Source organism: Tiliqua scincoides, chromosome 12 (assembly GCF_035046505.1).
Source record: "Tiliqua scincoides isolate rTilSci1 chromosome 12, rTilSci1.hap2, whole genome shotgun sequence".
Classification (NCBI taxonomy): domain Eukaryota; kingdom Metazoa; phylum Chordata; class Lepidosauria; order Squamata; family Scincidae; genus Tiliqua; species Tiliqua scincoides.
Window position 1 is genome coordinate 1,497,338 of NC_089832.1, and position 8,710 is coordinate 1,506,047.

Genomic DNA, 8,710 nt, shown 5'->3' on the forward strand with positions numbered 1-8,710 from the left:
GCAGCACTAAAAAAACTCAGCATAAAAAAATTTAAAGCAGCAGAAAAAAACCTTAATGACTGTCCCAATTAAACAGTTTTCCAAGTCGGTTTGCAAACAGGAAAAGAGGGAGCTTGTCGGATCCCTTGGGGACAGAATTTGACAAATGTCGTGCCACCACCAAGAAGACACATGGATTCCTTGCTGGACAAGACAACATGGCGAGGGCTCCCTCACACTGGGGAGGGTGTAAGCAATTGCCCCAAAGCTGCCCTTCACTGGCACAATTTCTCTTTTTAGAAAAACATCCCTGGAAGCCTTGAGGCAAATCTGCAAGTGATGCAAAGGAAAAAGTGTGTTTATTTGGGGAATTTGTGATCTAGGCTATCCTGAGAGGAAAGGTTTCCCTGGCAATTTCCGAGGACAATCAGTGGTCCGAGGTGCCAGATCACTCCCGTCCCTGACAGCCCCCTGCTTCATTATCGAGAATAGAAGGAAAAGATTAGCAATCAGTGGTGGGAACTTGATCTTTTAATTTCCCAGCTGTTGCGTTGAAGGGCTGCACACTCAGAGTGTAGATCATGCGGATGCTTCAAAGCAGCAGAAACAGCAGTGGCAGCACTGACTGCAATGGGGGTTGGATCTGAGAGGGTCTCTGTACATCTCAACGCAGCACAGCCTTTCCAAACCTGTCAGGCTGACGCTGCTTCAGGTTGACAGGGAGCGCTTGACAGAAGAAGGCACACCATCCATGAGTGCTCTGGCAATGAGTGCTCTGAGGTGAGTAGTGGTTTCAGAAGGGAAATCTGCAGCACAAATATGGGGCTGGGAGAAAGCATCAAACCCCCCCCCCCCCACACACACACACTGTGCACCATAGTTCTGAGCTGGTTTGGGCACCCTTGAGCTGTTTTTAATTTCTGCAGGGACCGTTCTGGGTTTGCCCGTTTCAAGCCTACCTCAGTTCAGAACAGGCTTAACATAACATGTAATCTGGTGTTCAGGGAAAAAACAGGGTTTGCAGCAATGCTCGGCAGGGCTTGGTAGGGTCAACGCTGACTGGCAGTGCCTCTGTGGGGTTCCAGGCAGGGGCTTTTCCCAGTCCTTGCTGGCAATGTCTCCAGGGACTGGGACTGGGACCTTCTGTACACAAAACAAAGACGGCCCTTCCAAGGAGTGGGTGCTGCTCTGCGAAGCCTGCGCTTTCTGCTTTTGGCTGAGCAGCAGACCCAGTTCCAGGTCCAGGTCCACATTCAGCATTTCCCACGGAACGCTTTTCAGGACTCACCGCAGTGAGATGGCAGGCACGTCCCCAGCCAAACTGGCCTTTAAATCACAACAAACACAGTGATGCCTTCGGACACATGACTGTCTTTCCTGCCCGTACACAGTTGGGCGCCTCTTGGCGTTGCCACAAGGGGGCAGCAAGAGACATCAGCAGGGCCTTCATTCTCAGGGATTTAATCAGAGATTTGGAAGCAGGCTGAAATGTTGCTCTGACAGACAAAAGCATCTGCCACCCTGTTAAGCTTCTCCCTCCCCCCCCACTTTACCCCGCAGTGAGCACATGCAGGAAGAGCCCACTGCTCTTTGCCAGGGCAGTGGACTGAGTCGTGGCCGCCTGGCACTGGGCACAATTGGGCTGGACTGAAGGAGGAAAAATGTGTGCAGGGGTGGAAGATGCCACCTTAGCAGAACCTGGGCCATCGCTGGGCAGCAGATATCATGCCAGGCAGACAAGTATACAGCACGCTATTAATGCATGGAATTTGCAGCCACAAGACATGGAGGTGGGCCCTGGATTCAGATTTGTAAAAATCCAGGGAGGGGCTGCCAGGAGCTGTTAGCCAGGAGTGGTGCAAAGACCCTCCACGTTCAGAGAGAGTGGACTGCTGTGTGTAGGTTTTTGGACTGCAAGAGCCTTGCCCCATCACTTGCCCTCCATCTCTCTTGCAGGCTTCTTGGGGACATGTGGCTGCCCACTGAGGGAAGCAGCTGGGGGCTGGGCTGGCGGGGCTCATGTGGGTCTGACGCAGCAGGCACTTCTGGCATGGCGGGGCCTGCTGTGCGCTCCTCCTAAGCATTTGCCGGGGTGCCTGCCTTGGATGCGGAATCGGACTCTGCTGGAGCCAAGGATTCGCTCATTGTCTGGCTGCCGCCTGGGAAGCGAACTGGGCTATCTGCCTCCTACACATGGCCGCTTCTGGTTCTTTCTATTTTTTGCCTGCAGATCTTGATGGGTTGAGCTTCCAAATGGGGAGGATAAAACGTTCAGTTAAAAATCGCTCTGCCAAAATAACTAGGATTTGTGGTAACTGGCAAGTGTGGACAAGCTGGATGTACCCTGTTTTGCAGGTGGTGATTCTGCCTGACTTTTGTGCCTCAATCTTGCGGCCTGCTGGGGACAGAGAGAAGCGGGGGGGGGGGGAGGGGGGAGAGACTGCTTTGTAAAGTAGGATCCTTGTGCGCATCACAAGCTTTCTTCCTCAGCTGCTGATATCAGGAGGACGGCACTGCAGGCCTACTGTGGAGATGTTGTGGCAAAGGGGAAGTCTTCACCCATGGAATTTCTGTCAGGGTCGCAGCTGCCAGAGGCATAGGAGTCTTGGTCAGAGATCACAGACTGGGGCTCCCAGTAGCTGAGCTCCATGCCCAGCCTCCTGTGCCACCACAGGCAGACCAAGTTCCAGACCCTACTGGCACATCCTCTAGGCTGCAGTCCAAGCAGGCCTGAGCTCTCAGTCAACTGCCCTCCAAGCACCGGTCCTTTCTACCAGGCACTGTGATGCCCCCAAAAGCAGCCCCTGCCTGGGCAACTTGTCCCATGCCTGGAATCTTCACCTTTGCCTGGCATGGACACCACACTTCCCTTTGTTCTCTGGTCCTTGACCCCTTCCTGTTCTGGTCCACTTGGCCCAACAACCAGCTTCCCCAGCCTGTCCCACAGTCCAGCTACCTGAACCCTTGACATACTCTGAGGTGGGTGACATTTTTGCCTGCTGCTCAAGCTTCCTCTTGAGTGTTCACAATCCTGGCACTGTTGTCAGTGGATGTGAGAGCACCCCTGAGCCCAGAAGCCTTGTCCTCTTTCAAGGAGCGCTTCTCTGAACATCGCAGCCATTACTTCGTGTCACAGTAATTACACCTCTATACCGTTGCCCTGATGGAAAGAGGAGCAGCGCCTCTCTTAGCCCCATCTCCATCCTGTGCCAAGATCCACCCGATCCTTTCCCACGATCGAGAGCTGCACAAGGCCCTGCAGAAATGAGCTGCATGGGGCATCCCTGAGGCTTGCAGAGAACAGGGTGCTGGGCATTTGTGAGGACAGGGGCAAGAGTCGGGTGGGAGGGGTTCAGGCAGCCAGCTGCAGAGCAGGCACCGGAGGCGGGAATCAACCAGTGTCACTTGCTCAGCAGCAGTGTGGGCTTGAGTGACTCTTATTTGTGCAGTTACAAGAAAGCAAGAGAAATGGGTGCCCCCTCCCAGTTTGGCCTCCTCTTCCTTGTCCCTGGTTGCAGAGGAATGAGAAGTGAACAACAGTTGCACGTGTCCAGAATCATTAGTTTGCCCAGGACTACTGCAGTGCCCCTTGCTTGCCACTCAATTGTGGGGCTTGGTGAGAGTGCCTCATGGCGTATGGCAGGGACCCCAAAAGGTGGTGGTTCTGGGCTGGCTTCATGGACTCTCCTTTGAAGAGATCCATTTCAAGAGTAGCCACTTTTCCACATTGCTTCCCCCTGTGGAAAACGGGGCCTGAGAGCTCATCCTCCGAAGCCACAGGAGAGCACGTTCTTCTGGGTTGCAGCACTGTGGGAAGTGTGCGCTGCTTGCTTGTGATGAAAGGAGGGTGGAGTTCTTATGTTATGAGTTGGTGCTGCCTAATTATCTCTCATCAGAGCCTACACTGTGTCCGTACACCTCTTTTAAAAATCCTAAACAGAAGCCACTGCCAAAGCAAATTAAAATCTTCCAATTGAAGCAGGCAGGCACATGGCGCGGTCCATATGCTCCCAAATTAAGCCCCGCTTTGTTGGTAACAAAAGGCGGCTTTTCTGCCTTGGGAACTGGAAATCAAAGCAGCTCGTTTGCTGGGGGAGGCTGGGTGCCTGTGGAGCGCCAGCAACAGGCAGCCTGCGAGCACTCCTTGCCCAGCTTGCCTGATTTGGTCCGATCCTTTGGCAGCCAAGGGGCAGTGAGGCCGCAGCATGGACTCCAAATGAGAGTCTGGAAGACAGACCAGTCAGTCAGTCAGTTGGCAACCTTCAGTCTTGAAAGACTCTGGTATCGCGCTCCGAAAGGTGGTTCTAGAACAGCGTCTAGTGTGGCTGAAAAGACAGACCAAAGAGAGCGGAATTGGCTCCCAACCAGGTCCCCTGTTTCCCTGAAGGCCCAGGTGGTGGCTCCCCTTGCCCCAGAGGCCTTCCTGGTCCTCTCACTGCTCTGATTTTGCCACCAGGCCAAAGCTCCTCTTTCTTGCCGTGTCCTTCTGCTACTCAGTGATTTTGGGTTATTCTTTTACCCCACTGAGTTGAGTGGCTTGGTTTGCTGATCAGCGTTTCTTTCAGACCTGTCCTGCTCTTGCTTCCCTCCCCCCATTCTGTAATTTGTGGATCATGTTACAATGTTCGCCATTATGTGAGCGGCCTTGCAGGCCCCTTTGAGGGATCCACATTTCTGGAGATATATAGTAATCTCCCGGCATGGGCATCCCATTCCTAATGAATGTCAAATAGGGGAAGACATGGAAACAGTTCCCGGGTGGACCACATGGGCATGCTTTGCTTCCTTTTGGACTGTCGTTCATTGTCACTAAATGGGAGGTTGGCTCCCTGGTTCCATGGTAGCATTGGGGGGGGGGGCTTGAGAAAATACCTTTCTCTCATTTTCATGGGTTGGCAAAAGAACTTCCCCTGCCATCTTCATCCTGGTGCCTCCTTTCCCTCTACCACTCCCTAACTGAGGGACCATCCTGGGGCAATATGGGGGGCAGTGGCTGCTGTCATTGGGGGGCACCAGGCTCTTGTGGTGGCTTCCATTTTCTCTCTCTCTACATTGTCTTCACTTTGAATGCTGCTCTTAGAGAGAGATGGGGAAAGCCTGCGACGGTGGCCACATGGAAGTCACCCAGGCCGGGGCCCTCCCTTGAGTGGATTCCCACCGTGCACCGATGGAGCTGCCTTATAGCAAGTCAGTCTTTTGATCTGTCAGGATCAGTACTGCTGTCCAATTCCCACTGGCAGTGGGTCCCGTGGGTCTCAGTCACAGAGGGCCAAGAGAGGCCTCCACTGGGCACAAGCCCTGTGGACTGCTCGACCCTGCCGTAACTCCCTCCGGTTTGCCTTTCCCTGTGTGTGTGCTGTCTTGCTACCCACATGTACCCCACAACCGCCTTCCCCCCCTCCTCTGGAGCAACAAGCATCTTAAGACACTTCTCATGTTTGAACATGATAAACTCCGGCAATGTGTCTGTGGAGACAGCCAGGCAATTTGGGAGAGTGCTGTGGCAGCATTTAATGTGCGTCTATTTATGCCACTGAGGGAAGCATAAAGAATAAATGAAAGGCCTGTTTGAAAGTCGAGAAGAATTAATGCTCAGAAAGCCACTCTGGGGGGACTTTAAACAATTAATGTTTCTACTAAAAAAACAACACCCTCTGCTGAACAATGCAGGGATCTAAATAAGGCACAGGGTGAGCTGAAGGGATGACTCACCTTTCAACTTATGCAGCAGGTGGGTTTTTTAAGCTTCAGGTTGGAAATAAAAGAAGACTTGAGCACCGGCCTTGCCGTTATTGGCCACTTTTCAGTGCCTCCTCTTTTAAGCCCAGCTGGTAGGGAAAGGACTGCATCAGTCACTCACTTTCCCTGGGAATCTGTTTGGGGTGTTCTCTGGGCTGCTACAGCTGAGTTTTCCAGATCACGCAGCTTGTGTCACCAGGAGATGTATGTGAGGGATTGGGGGGGGGGGAAGGATGGGGAGGAGGCTGGCTGCTGGGCTGGCGGATCTAGTTCTTGTGCATGTATTTCCTCTGAATGCATTGTGCGTTTTCCCCTCCCCTCCTGTTTGGGGATCCCTATTGATGTGGCTCCATATCCCAGTCCCATCAATATTGGAACCACAAGGCTTGGATTCCTTGCCTACTCACAAGGAGCCGGGGGGGGGGGGAGGTCCAGTAAGACAAGCGGCAGGTTTCAAGGGAGGGGATTGTCTGGCCTGGGCACTGGAGCAGGGGTTACCTGCCAAGGGGCCAGTGCACTCCTGCCTGCTGACTGGAATGGGGGGATGCATTCATTCCACCTCCTCATGCGCAGACCCCTCCTGCTTTCTGGCAGGCAGAGGAAATCAAGGGAGACAAAGTCCTCCTCGGGCCTCAAAGGGGGCTTGCAAAGCTTTTCGTCCCCAGCCACATGCACTTGCCCTCTGCCATGGCCCTTTCACTGGGGCATGATGGCGGAAGCGGCGCTGGTGGCAAAGGCTCGTCTGTGGCTGACACATGCCAGGAGGAAGGCAATTGCAGTGAGTGGCAAAGGAGCACTTTGCTCAGTCATGTCTAAGGAGACGCTAATCGCCCAGGCGAGAGCACTTCCCAGGGCTTGCTCTCGCAGAAGAGCATGTCTGGAGCCATCTGACAGGCTCCTCTGTGAGTGTCCTTCTTTGTGCGGCCTGCAGGCTCTTGCGAGGCTGGCTGTGAAATGCAGCCTGGGCATTGATGGGCATTGAGATGGTGTCTGACAAGAAGGTAGCAAGGAAAGTGTGGTTGTGTGTGCACAAGGGTGCAATGATTGTGCTCCTTGGGAGCATTTGTGCACCTGAATTGTTGCATCAATGGGGAGGGAGCTTGGGGGGGCCTCACCCTCTGCTTCCGTGGCTGCCTGTGCCTCTGTGGGGCATTACCTGATATTTAGTTATGGAGATTTACAGCCCACTCGTGTGGTGGGCTCAGATGGACTCACAGCAGTTGGTCTACATGCCAACATTTCTGTCTCTAAAGGGAGGCCAAAGGGGCTCATAACCTAAATAATTAAGTGGTTCAGGGATACAGGCAGCCAAGTGAAATGGAAACAGCATTGCAGATCTGATGCATTTGAAGGGCTCGCCCAGGAACACCCACCCCACTCCACACCTGGTAAGGCCACACCTGGTAAGGCCACACCTGGAGTATTGTGTCCAGTTCTGGTCGCCGCATCTCAAAAAAGACATAGTGGAAATGGAAAAGGTGCAAAAGAGAGCGACTAAGATGATTACGGGGCTGGGGCACCTTCCTTATGAGGAAAGGCTATGGCGTTTGGGCCTCTTCAGCCTAGAAAAGAGACGCTTGAGGGGGGACATGATTGAGACATACAAAATTATGCAGGGGATGGACAGAGTGGATAGGGAGATGCTCTTTACACTCTCACATAACACCAGAACCAGGGGACATCCACTAAAATTGAGTGTTGGGAGGGTTAGGACAGACAAAAGAAAATATTTCTTTACTCAGCATGTGGTTGGTCTGTGGAACTCTTTGCCACAGGATGTGGTGATGGCGACTGGCCTGGATGCCTTTAAAAGGGGATTGGACAAGTTTCTGGAGGAAAAATCCATTACGGGGTACAAACCATGATGTGTATGCGCAACCTCCTGATTTCAGAAATGGGCTATGTCAGATGCAAGGGAGGGCACCAGGATGAGGTCTCTTGTTATCTGGTGTGCTCCCTGGGGCATTTGGTGGGCCGCTGTGAGATGCAGGAAGCTGGACTAGATGGGCCTATGGCCTGATCCAGTGGGGCTGTTCTGATGTTCTTAACTACAATTCCCAGGAAGCCTTGCAGGTCTCTTGTTATCTGGTGTGCTCCCTGGGGCATTTGGTGGGCCGCTGTGAGATACAGGAAGCTGGGCTAGATGGGCCTATGGCCTGATCCAGTGGGGCTGTTCTTATGTTCACACATGCTCTGTCCTCCCAACAGCCACCCAAAGAGCTTTCTGTAGAATGGCTATTTGCTAAAGAGATGCTGCAAAGTGGGGTGGGGAGCAAAATGGAGCCCCAGAAGAGCCAGAGAGGCGGGAGTCTATGTTAGGGGCATCAGGACTTTCGCTTGGAATCTCTGGGAGCAAGAAGAGTTCCCAAGTTCTGGACTGGTGTTGCCCACCAAAGTTGGTCACTGGGTGCTCCTAAACAGGAAGGCCTGGGACAGTCCCTGGCCATGCCTGTCTCCTGACTCTCAGCTCACCCCGACTCTTGGTTCTGTCTTGAGCAGAGCCTACAGCCCCCCCCCCCCCCGCAGCGCCGGACACTCTGGAGCTGTTCTGAAGAGGCGTTTGCAGGCCCTGGAGCGCACCTTCACTGGAAGGTGTATCTTAGGAGGGGAGGGAGCACCCTGTTGGTTTCAGGCTTGTGTGACAATGTGGGATGTAACAGGATTCCCACAACCTGGTGCAGCCACAGTGGGAAAGGAAATGTAAGGCAGGAGTGGGTGGTGCGCATGTGTGCTCAGAAGCAGGGAAAGGGGCTAATTCCTGAGAATCACCTGCAGCCAAGGAAGTGTTTTCTGTCCACAGACTGGCAGCCATCGAGTCTCAGGCTGCTAGAGGGCCCTGACTTGCAGTCTGTGTTTTGTGATGATAGCGCAAAGGCAGAGTTTTGCTGTAGACATCTGTTTGTGGTTTCGTCTCTTTCTCCTCCGAACAAGAGGCTGTTTGAAGTAGTTCCTACAGCTTTGATGAAAGAATCTTTCAAGATCTGTGTGTGTG